The sequence below is a fragment of the Heterodontus francisci genome, unplaced genomic scaffold (assembly GCF_036365525.1).
Source record: "Heterodontus francisci isolate sHetFra1 unplaced genomic scaffold, sHetFra1.hap1 HAP1_SCAFFOLD_1725, whole genome shotgun sequence".
Classification (NCBI taxonomy): domain Eukaryota; kingdom Metazoa; phylum Chordata; class Chondrichthyes; order Heterodontiformes; family Heterodontidae; genus Heterodontus; species Heterodontus francisci.
Window position 1 is genome coordinate 1 of NW_027140420.1, and position 11,791 is coordinate 11,791.

The 11,791-nt window shown below is 45.6% G+C and overlaps 4 non-coding genes across 4 annotated transcripts; all 4 read right to left on the bottom strand.

Annotated features, from left to right (window-relative positions):
• Nucleotides 1-2,343: 2,343 nt before the first annotated feature.
• Nucleotides 2,344-2,414, bottom strand: trnag-gcc (transfer RNA glycine (anticodon GCC)). Its single transcript has one exon. It is a non-coding gene; the product is annotated as a tRNA-Gly (tRNA).
• A 2,572-nt stretch (nt 2,415-4,986) lies between these two features.
• trnag-gcc (transfer RNA glycine (anticodon GCC)) lies at nt 4,987-5,057 on the bottom strand. Its single transcript has one exon. It is a non-coding gene; the product is annotated as a tRNA-Gly (tRNA).
• A 2,579-nt stretch (nt 5,058-7,636) lies between these two features.
• Nucleotides 7,637-7,707, bottom strand: trnag-gcc (transfer RNA glycine (anticodon GCC)). Its single transcript has one exon. It is a non-coding gene; the product is annotated as a tRNA-Gly (tRNA).
• Nucleotides 7,708-10,286: 2,579 nt separating this feature from the next.
• On the bottom strand, nt 10,287-10,357 carry trnag-gcc (transfer RNA glycine (anticodon GCC)). The gene has a single exon. It is a non-coding gene; the product is annotated as a tRNA-Gly (tRNA).
• Nucleotides 10,358-11,791: the final 1,434 nt, after the last annotated feature.

The following is an 11,791-nucleotide window of genomic DNA, read 5'->3' on the forward strand; positions in this document are numbered from 1 at the left end:
AATTCCTTTTTCAAAGCCACCATTCAATCTGCCTCCAGCACACTCTCAGGCATTGCATTCCGCTTGCTATCAACTCGCTGCCGAAAAAACTTTTTCCTCATGTCGCCGTTGCTTCTTTTGCCAATCACTTTCAATCGGTGCCCCTGCTTCTCCGTCCTTCCGCCAACGGCAACGCTTTCTCCCTATCTACTCTGTCCACACCCCTCGTGATTTCCAACACCTCTATCAAATCTCCTCTTGATCTTCTCTACTCCAAAAACCCACAGCTCCATCTTCTCCAATCTATCCACGGAAATCAACTTCCTCATCCCTGGAACCATTCTCGTGAAACTTTTCTGCACCCTCTTAATGCCTTCACATCCTTACCAAAGTGTGGTGCCCTGAATCACACACAATACCAATCTTTTGCACAGGTTTATCATAACTTCCTTGCTTTTGTGCTCTATCCCCCTACTTATAAGAGCCAGGATCCCATATGCTTTATGAACAGCTATCTCAACCTGCCCTGCCACCTTCAATCATTTGTGCACATATACCCCCAGGTCCCTCAGCTCCTGCACCCCATTTCGAACGGTACCCTTGATTTGAGATTGCCACTCCTCGTTCTTCCTACCAACACGAATCACTTCACACTTCTCTGCATTAAATTTCATCTGCCACTCGTCTGCCCATTCCACCAGCCTGTCTATGTCCTCTTGAAGTTGATCACAATCCTCCTCACAGTTCACAGTACTTCCAAGTTTTGTGTCATCTGCAAATTTTGAATTTGTGGCCTGTACACCCGAGTCCAGGTCATTAATACATATCAGGAAAAGCAGGGCTGCTAACACATTCCCTAGGCTGCAACACATTTCATCATGAAAGCTTGCGCCCGCAACACAACAGAAACCTCGCAGGCTGCTGCACACCTCCATTTCATTCATAACCACATTTCCATCTTTCAAACTTCTTCTAACACAACTACACTACACTTTCTCCAAATATACAATCTGCTTCTCGCCCAATACACCTCTGCTTTAAACTCATCATTTTAAAAAGGCCTACAATTTGCAAAGATCATGCCCAACCGTCACAGCAGCCTGTCTCTTTACTAACACTTCACACCACTGCAATATCATTTCATGCAATATGTCAACATCTTCAAGCCACTACCTTTGTTCACATCCAGGTTTAATAGTGGGAGCACGGGGCCAAGGTGGCACTTCAACTGCTTGACGGAAAACAGGTCCTCCCTAGCAAAAGGCACAGTTACACACCTTTACTTACAGCTCAAAGAGGGACTGCTCAATAAGATTGGCACATAGAATTCCTGGCAATTTTGTCACAAAGAAGCAGGGAAAGGCAGAGGTGGCATTGAAGCTAAGTAGACTGAGACATACTACCAGCATCCATTCTGACTTTGTTTCATTCCAGTGTCAGTTGGGACCTGCTTCTATTAAATTAATACATCTATGCAAAGACCAGAGCGGGATTCGTACTCAGATGCATAGATCATGGGCACGACTGTATGCATTAGCAGCTCAACAACACGACCACGAGGCTACGAGAGGCAAGACCCAGGACGCTGCTGTACAATTTTGGGTACCATCATTTTGGCTGGACGTCACAGTCTTGAAGTGAGGGAAAGGAGAGTTTTACCAGGATCACATTAGGATGTGGGACTTCAGCTCGACGGAATGATTGCAGAAGCTGGCATTGTTCGCCTTCCAGCTGAGCAGGTTAAGTGGAGAGCTTACGCATTTACAATGACACTTGCAGTTTGCTACCAACTCTAAGACCTGTCATGTAAATCAGGTGTGAAGCTCTGAATTGACTCTGGAAAGAAGCAGAGTGAGACCCTGCCACGTCCCATTTCTGCTTTAATACAGCAGCGTGAAGAGCCATGGGATACTTTCCTACATGGAAGGTGATATGGAAATGCACATTGTTGTTGTTGTTGCTTGCGATTGCAGTGTGTGCAGAAAAGCTGTGACTATGAATGATTTGATGGTAAGAAGTGAGAAGAGAAAAGAGAGAGAAAGGTGAAAAAGTGTCAAGTTGTGCTAATTTTGTTTTGCTCTTGCTAAATGATGAATATTTGTGAAAGCTGATGACTGTGGAGAATTGGAGAGAGTTGATAATGTGATGGCAGTAAGATAAGTGAAAGGATGAGTGGTGTTTTAAGAGGATTGTGTATTTGTAGGTGTTGAAGTAAGATGAAAGAAAAGGGTGCAGTGAAGCAGATGTTGAAAAGTTGTAGCAGCAAAATGGGAAAGACGCTGCGATGTGGCAGGGGGGAGGGGTGGGGGTGGTGCAGTGCAAAGAGCAGGGGAAGAAGGATGGAAATAGCAATAGGAGTATCATTGCATTGGCCGGGAATCGAACCCGGGCTTCCCGCGTGGCAGGCGAGAATTCTACCACTGAACCACCAATGCAATCACAGAATTTATTGGGTTTTCTTTGCTTTTCCTCAAGTTTAATTTGCAAACACTAGCATTTGCCATCAGTGTCCTTTCATCCAAGGACACATTCATGCAATGGTTACAGCGTAGAACAAGGCCATTCCGCCCATTGTGTCCATCACAGCTCTCTGCAAGGGCTAATCACCTAGCTCCACCGCCCTACTTTTTCCCTGTAGCCCTGCAAATATCTTCTCCACACGTCATTGTCCAATTCCTTTTTCAAAGCCACCATTCAATCTGCCTCCAGCACACTCTCAGGCATTGCATTCCGCTTGCTATCAACTCGCTGCGGAAAAAACTTTTTCCTCATGTCGCCGTTGCTTCTTTTGCCAATCACTTTCAATCGGTGCCCCTGCTTCTCCGTCCTTCCGCCAACGGCAACGCTTTCTCCCTATCTACTCTGTCCACACCCCTCGTGATTTCCAACACCTCTATCAAATCTCCTCTTGATCTTCTCTACTCCAAAAACCCACAGCTCCATCTTCTCCAATCTATCCACGGAAATCAACTTCCTCATCCCTGGAACCATTCTCGTGAAACTTTTCTGCACCCTCTTAATGCCTTCACATCCTTACCAAAGTGTGGTGCCCTGAATCACACACAATACCAATCTTTTGCACAGGTTTATCATAACTTCCTTGCTTTTGTGCTCTATCCCCCTACTTATAAGAGCCAGGATCCCATTTGCTTTATGAACAGCTTTCTCAACCTGCCCTGCCACCTTCAATCATTTGTGCACATATGCCCCCAGGTCCCTCAGCTCCTGCACCCCATTTCGAACGGTACCCTTGATTTGAGATTGCCACTCCTCGTTCTTCCTCCCAACACGAATCACTTCACACTTCTCTGCATTAAATTTCATCTGCCACTCGTCCGCCCATTCCACCAGCCTGTCTATGTCCTCTTGAAGTTGATCACAATCCTCCTCACAGTTCACAGTACTTCCAAGTTTTGTGTCATCTGCAAATTTTGAATTTGTGGCCTGTACACCCGAGTCCAGGTCATTAATACATATCAGGAAAAGCAGGGCTGTTAACACATTCCCTAGGCTGCAACACATTTCATCATGCAAGCTTGCGCCCGCAACACCACAGAAACCTCGCAGGCTGCTGCACACCTCCATTTCATTCATAACCACATTTCCATCTTTCAAACTTCTTCTAACACAACTACACTACACTTTCTCCAAATATACAATCTGCTTCTCGCCCAATACACCTCTGCTTTAAACTCATCATTTTAAAAAGGCCTACAATTTGCAAAGATCATGCCCAACCGTCACAGCAGCCTGTCTCTTTACTAACACTTCACACCACTGCAATATCATTTCATGCAATATGTCAACATCTTCAAGCCACTACCTTTGTTCACATCCAGGTTTAATAGTGGGAGCACGGGGCCAAGGTGGCACTTCAACTGCTTGACGGAAAACAGGTCCTCCCTAGCAAAAGGCACAGTTACACACCTTTACTTACAGCTCAAAGAGGGACTGCTCAATAAGATTGGCACATAGAATTCCTGGCAATTTTGTCACAAAGAAGCAGGGAAAGGCAGAGGTGGCATTGAAGCTAAGTAGACTGAGACATACTACCAGCATCCATTCTGACTTTGTTTCATTCCAGTGTCAGTTGGGACCTGCTTCTATTAAATTAACACATCTATGCAAAGACCAGAGCGGGATTCGTACTCAGATGCATAGATCATGGGCACGACTGTATGCATTAGCAGCTCAACAACACGACCACGAGGCTACGAGAGGCAAGACCCACGACGCTGCTGTACAATTTTGGGTACCATCATTTTGGCTGGACGTCACAGTCTTGAAGTGAGGGAAAGGAGAATTTTACTAGGATCACATTAGGATGTGGGACTTCAGCTCGACGGAATGATTGCAGAAGCTGGCATTGTTCGCCTTCCAGCTGAGCAGGTTAAGTGGAGAGCTTACGCATTTACAATGACACTTGCAGTTTGCTACCAACTCTAAGACCTGTCATGTAAATCAGGTGTGAAGCTCTGAATTGACTCTGGAAAGAAGCAGAGTGAGACCCTGCCACGTCCCATTTCTGCTTTAATACAGCAGCGTGAAGAGCCATGGGATACTTTCCTACATGGAAGGTGATATGGAAATGCACATTGTTGTTGTTGTTGCTTGCGATTGCAGTGTGTGCAGAAAAGCTGTGCCTATGAATGATTTGATGGTAAGAAGTGAGAAGAGAAAAGAGAGAGAAAGGTGAAAAAGTGTCAAGTTGTGCTAATTTTGTTTTGCTCTTGCTAAATGATGAATATTTGTGAAAGCTGATGACTGTGGAGAATTGGAGAGAGTTGATAATGTGATGGCAGTAAGATAAGTGAAAGGATGAGTGGTGTTTTAAGAGGATTGTGTATTTGTAGGTGTTGAAGTAAGATGAAAGAAAAGGGTGCAGTGAAGCAGATGTTGAAAAGTTGTAGCAGCAAAATGGGAAAGACGCTGCGATGTGGCAGGGGTGGGGGTGGTGCAGTGCAAAGAGCAGGGGAAGAAGGATGGAAATAGCAATAGGAGTATCATTGCATTGGCCGGGAATCGAACCCGGGCCTCCCGCGTGGCAGGCGAGAATTCTACCACTGAACCACCAATGCAATCACAGAATTCATTGGGTTTTCTTTGCTTTTCCTCAAGTTTAATTTGCAAACACTAGCATTTGCCATCAGTGTCCTTTCATCCAAGGACACATTCATGCAATGGTTACAGCGTAGAACAAGGCCATTCCGCCCATTGTGTCCATCACAGCTCTCTGCAAGGGCTAATCACCTAGCTCCACCGCCCTACTTTTTCCCTGTAGCCCTGCAAATATCTTCTCCACACGTCATTGTCCAATTCCTTTTTCAAAGCCACCATTCAATCTGCCTCCAGCACCCTCTCAGGCATTGCATTCCGCTTGCTATCAACTCGCTGCCGAAAAAACTTTTTCCTCATGTCGCCGTTGCTTCTTTTGCCAATCACTTTCAATCGGTGCCCCTGCTTCTCCGTCCTTCCGCCAACGGCAACGCTTTCTCCCTATCTACTCTGTCCACACCCCTCGTGATTTCCAACACCTCTATCAAATCTCCTCTTGATCTTCTCTACTCCAAAAACCCACAGCTCCATCTTCTCCAATCTATCCACGGAAATCAACTTCCTCATCCCTGGAACCATTCTCGTGAAACTTTTCTGCACCCTCTTAATGCCTTCACATCCTTACCAAAGTGTGGTGCCCTGAATCACACACAATACCAATCTTTTGCACAGGTTTATCATAACTTCCTTGCTTTTGTGCTCTATCCCCCTACTTATAAGAGCCAGGATCCCATTTGCTTTATGAACAGCTATCTCAACCTGCCCTGCCACCTTCAATCATTTGTGCACATATGCCCCCAGGTCCCTCAGCTCCTGCACCCCATTTCGAACGGTACCCTTGATTTGAGATTGCCACTCCTCGTTCTTCCTCCCAACACGAATCACTTCACACTTCTCTGCATTAAATTTCATCTGCCACTCGTCCGCCCATTCCACCAGCCTGTCTATGTCCTCTTGAAGTTGATCACAATCCTCCTCACAGTTCACAGTACTTCCAAGTTTTGTGTCATCTGCAAATTTTGAATTTGTGGCCTGTACACCCGAGTCCAGGTCATTAATACATATCAGGAAAAGCAGGGCTGTTAACACATTCCCTAGGCTGCAACACATTTCATCATGCAAGCTTGCGCCCGCAACACCACAGAAACCTCGCAGGCTGCTGCACACCTCCATTTCATTCATAACCACATTTCCATCTTTCAAACTTCTTCTAACACAACTACACTACACTTTCTCCAAATATACAATCTGCTTCTCGCCCAATACACCTCTGCTTTAAACTCATCATTTTAAAAAGGCCTACAATTTGCAAAGATCATGCCCAACCGTCACAGCAGCCTGTCTCTTTACTAACACTTCACACCACTGCAATATCATTTCATGCAATATGTCAACATCTTCAAGCCACTACCTTTGTTCACATCCAGGTTTAATAGTGGGAGCACGGGGCCAAGGTGGCACTTCAACTGCTTGACGGAAAACAGGTCCTCCCTAGCAAAAGGCACAGTTACACACCTTTACTTACAGCTCAAAGAGGGACTGCTCAATAAGATTGGCACATAGAATTCCTGGCAATTTTGTCACAAAGAAGCAGGGAAAGGCAGAGGTGGCATTGAAGCTAAGTAGACTGAGACATACTACCAGCATCCATTCTGACTTTGTTTCATTCCAGTGTCAGTTGGGACCTGCTTCTATTAAATTAATACATCTATGCAAAGACCAGAGCGGGATTCGTACTCAGATGCATAGATCATGGGCACGACTGTATGCATTAGCAGCTCAACAACACGACCACGAGGCTACGAGAGGCAAGACCCACGACGCTGCTGTACAATTTTGGGTACCATCATTTTGGCTGGACGTCACAGTCTTGAAGTGAGGGAAAGGAGAATTTTACTAGGATCACATTAGGATGTGGGACTTCAGCTCGACGGAATGATTGCAGAAGCTGGCATTGTTCGCCTTCCAGCTGAGCAGGTTAAGTGGAGAGCTTACGCATTTACAATGACACTTGCAGTTTGCTACCAACTCTAAGACCTGTCATGTAAATCAGGTGTGAAGCTCTGAATTGACTCTGGAAAGAAGCAGAGTGAGACCCTGCCACGTCCCATTTCTGCTTTAATACAGCAGCGTGAAGAGCCATGGGATACTTTCCTACATGGAAGGTGATATGGAAATGCACATTGTTGTTGTTGTTGCTTGCGATTGCAGTGTGTGCAGAAAAGCTGTGCCTATGAATGATTTGATGGTAAGAAGTGAGAAGAGAAAAGAGAGAGAAAGGTGAAAAAGTGTCAAGTTGTGCTAATTTTGTTTTGCTCTTGCTAAATGATGAATATTTGTGAAAGCTGATGACTGTGGAGAATTGGAGAGAGTTGATAATGTGATGGCAGTAAGATAAGTGAAAGGATGAGTGGTGTTTTAAGAGGATTGTGTATTTGTAGGTGTTGAAGTAAGATGAAAGAAAAGGGTGCAGTGAAGCAGATGTTGAAAAGTTGTAGCAGCAAAATGGGAAAGACGCTGCGATGTGGCAGGGGGGAGGGGTGGGGGTGGTGCAGTGCAAAGAGCAGGGGAAGAAGGATGGAAATAGCAATAGGAGTATCATTGCATTGGCCGGGAATCGAACCCGGGCCTCCCGCGTGGCAGGCGAGAATTCTACCACTGAACCACCAATGCAATCACAGAATTCATTGGGTTTTCTTTGCTTTTCCTCAAGTTTAATTTGCAAACACTAGCATTTGCCATCAGTGTCCTTTCATCCAAGGACACATTCATGCAATGGTTACAGCGTAGAACAAGGCCATTCCGCCCATTGTGTCCATCACAGCTCTCTGCAAGGGCTAATCACCTAGCTCCACCGCCCTACTTTTTCCCTGTAGCCCTGCAAATATCTTCTCCACACGTCATTGTCCAATTCCTTTTTCAAAGCCACCATTCAATCTGCCTCCAGCACCCTCTCAGGCATTGCATTCCGCTTGCTATCAACTCGCTGCCGAAAAAACTTTTTCCTCATGTCGCCGTTGCTTCTTTTGCCAATCACTTTCAATCGGTGCCCCTGCTTCTCCGTCCTTCCGCCAACGGCAACGCTTTCTCCCTATCTACTCTGTCCACACCCCTCGTGATTTCCAACACCTCTATCAAATCTCCTCTTGATCTTCTCTACTCCAAAAACCCACAGCTCCATCTTCTCCAATCTATCCACGGAAATCAACTTCCTCATCCCTGGAACCATTCTCGTGAAACTTTTCTGCACCCTCTTAATGCCTTCACATCCTTACCAAAGTGTGGTGCCCTGAATCACACACAATACCAATCTTTTGCACAGGTTTATCATAACTTCCTTGCTTTTGTGCTCTATCCCCCTACTTATAAGAGCCAGGATCCCATTTGCTTTATGAACAGCTATCTCAACCTGCCCTGCCACCTTCAATCATTTGTGCACATATGCCCCCAGGTCCCTCAGCTCCTGCACCCCATTTCGAACGGTACCCTTGATTTGAGATTGCCACTCCTCGTTCTTCCTCCCAACACGAATCACTTCACACTTCTCTGCATTAAATTTCATCTGCCACTCGTCTGCCCATTCCACCAGCCTGTCTATGTCCTCTTGAAGTTGATCACAATCCTCCTCACAGTTCACAGTACTTCCAAGTTTTGTGTCATCTGCAAATTTTGAATTTGTGGCCTGTACACCCGAGTCCAGGTCATTAATACATATCAGGAAAAGCAGGGCTGTTAACACATTCCCTAGGCTGCAACACATTTCATCATGCAAGCTTGCGCCCGCAACACCACAGAAACCTCGCAGGCTGCTGCACACCTCCATTTCATTCATAACCACATTTCCATCTTTCAAACTTCTTCTAACACAACTACACTACACTTTCTCCAAATATACAATCTGCTTCTCGCCCAATACACCTCTGCTTTAAACTCATCATTTTAAAAAGGCCTACAATTTGCAAAGATCATGCCCAACCGTCACAGCAGCCTGTCTCTTTACTAACACTTCACACCACTGCAATATCATTTCATGCAATATGTCAACATCTTCAAGCCACTACCTTTGTTCACATCCAGGTTTAATAGTGGGAGCACGGGGCCAAGGTGGCACTTCAACTGCTTGACGGAAAACAGGTCCTCCCTAGCAAAAGGCACAGTTACACACCTTTACTTACAGCTCAAAGAGGGACTGCTCAATAAGATTGGCACATAGAATTCCTGGCAATTTTGTCACAAAGAAGCAGGGAAAGGCAGAGGTGGCATTGAAGCTAAGTAGACTGAGACATACTACTAGCATCCATTCTGACTTTGTTTCATTCCAGTGTCAGTTGGGACCTGCTTCTATTAAATTAATACATCTATGCAAAGACCAGAGCGGGATTCGTACTCAGATGCATAGATCATGGGCACGACTGTATGCATTAGCAGCTCAACAACACGACCACGAGGCTACGAGAGGCAAGACCCACGACGCTGCTGTACAATTTTGGGTACCATCATTTTGGCTGGACGTCACAGTCTTGAAGTGAGGGAAAGGAGAATTTTACTAGGATCACATTAGGATGTGGGACTTCAGCTCGACGGAATGATTGCAGAAGCTGGCATTGTTCGCCTTCCAGCTGAGCAGGTTAAGTGGAGAGCTTACGCATTTACAATGACACTTGCAGTTTGCTACCAACTCTAAGACCTGTCATGTAAATCAGGTGTGAAGCTCTGAATTGACTCTGGAAAGAAGCAGAGTGAGACCCTGCCACGTCCCATTTCTGCTTTAATACAGCAGCGTGAAGAGCCATGGGATACTTTCCTACATGGAAGGTGATATGGAAATGCATATTGTTGTTGTTGTTGCTTGCGATTGCAGTGTGTGCAGAAAAGCTGTGACTATGAATGATTTGATGGTAAGAAGTGAGAAGAGAAAAGAGAGAGAAAGGTGAAAAAGTGTCAAGTTGTGCTAATTTTGTTTTGCTCTTGCTAAATGATGAATATTTGTGAAAGCTGATGACTGTGGAGAATTGGAGAGAGTTGATAATGTGATGGCAGTAAGATAAGTGAAAGGATGAGTGGTGTTTTAAGAGGATTGTGTATTTGTAGGTGTTGAAGTAAGATGAAAGAAAAGGGTGCAGTGAAGCAGATGTTGAAAAGTTGTAGCAGCAAAATGGGAAAGACGCTGCGATGTGGCAGGGGGGAGGGGTGGGGGTGGTGCAGTGCAAAGAGCAGGGGAAGAAGGATGGAAATAGCAATAGGAGTATCATTGCATTGGCCGGGAATCGAACCCGGGCCTCCCGCGTGGCAGGCGAGAATTCTACCACTGAACCACCAATGCAATCACAGAATTCATTGGGTTTTCTTTGCTTTTCCTCAAGTTTAATTTGCAAACACTAGCATTTGCCATCAGTGTCCTTTCATCCAAGGACACATTCATGCAATGGTTACAGCGTAGAACAAGGCCATTCCGCCCATTGTGTCCATCACAGCTCTCTGCAAGGGCTAATCACCTAGCTCCACCGCCCTACTTTTTCCCTGTAGCCCTGCAAATATCTTCTCCACACGTCATTGTCCAATTCCTTTTTCAAAGCCACCATTCAATCTGCCTCCAGCACCCTCTCAGGCATTGCATTCCGCTTGCTATCAACTCGCTGCCGAAAAAACTTTTTCCTCATGTCGCCGTTGCTTCTTTTGCCAATCACTTTCAATCGGTGCCCCTGCTTCTCCGTCCTTCCGCCAACGGCAACGCTTTCTCCCTATCTACTCTGTCCACACCCCTCGTGATTTCCAACACCTCTATCAAATCTCCTCTTGATCTTCTCTACTCCAAAAACCCACAGCTCCATCTTCTCCAATCTATCCACGGAAATCAACTTCCTCATCCCTGGAACCATTCTCGTGAAACTTTTCTGCACCCTCTTAATGCCTTCACATCCTTACCAAAGTGTGGTGCCCTGAATCACACACAATACCAATCTTTTGCACAGGTTTATCATAACTTCCTTGCTTTTGTGCTCTATCCCCCTACTTATAAGAGCCAGGATCCCATTTGCTTTATGAACAGCTTTCTCAACCTGCCCTGCCACCTTCAATCATTTGTGCACATATGCCCCCAGGTCCCTCAGCTCCTGCACCCCATTTCGAACGGTACCCTTGATTTGAGATTGCCACTCCTCGTTCTTCCTCCCAACACGAATCACTTCACACTTCTCTGCATTAAATTTCATCTGCCACTCGTCCGCCCATTCCACCAGCCTGTCTATGTCCTCTTGAAGTTGATCACAATCCTCCTCACAGTTCACAGTACTTCCAAGTTTTGTGTCATCTGCAAATTTTGAATTTGTGGCCTGTACACCCGAGTCCAGGTCATTAATACATATCAGGAAAAGCAGGGCTGTTAACACATTCCCTAGGCTGCAACACATTTCATCATGAAAGCTTGCGCCCGCAACACCACAGAAACCTCGCAGGCTGCTGCACACCTCCATTTCATTCATAACCACATTTCCATCTTTCAAACTTCTTCTAACACAACTACACTACACTTTCTCCAAATATACAATCTGCTTCTCGCCCAATACACCTCTGCTTCAAACTCATCATTTTAAAAAGGCCTACAATTTGCAAAGATCATGCCCAACCGTCACAGCAGCCTGTCTCTTTACTAACACTTCACACCACTGCAATATCATTTCATGCAATATGTCAACATCTTCAAGCCACTACCTTTGTTCACATCCAGGTTTAATAGTGGGAGCACGGGGCCAAGGTG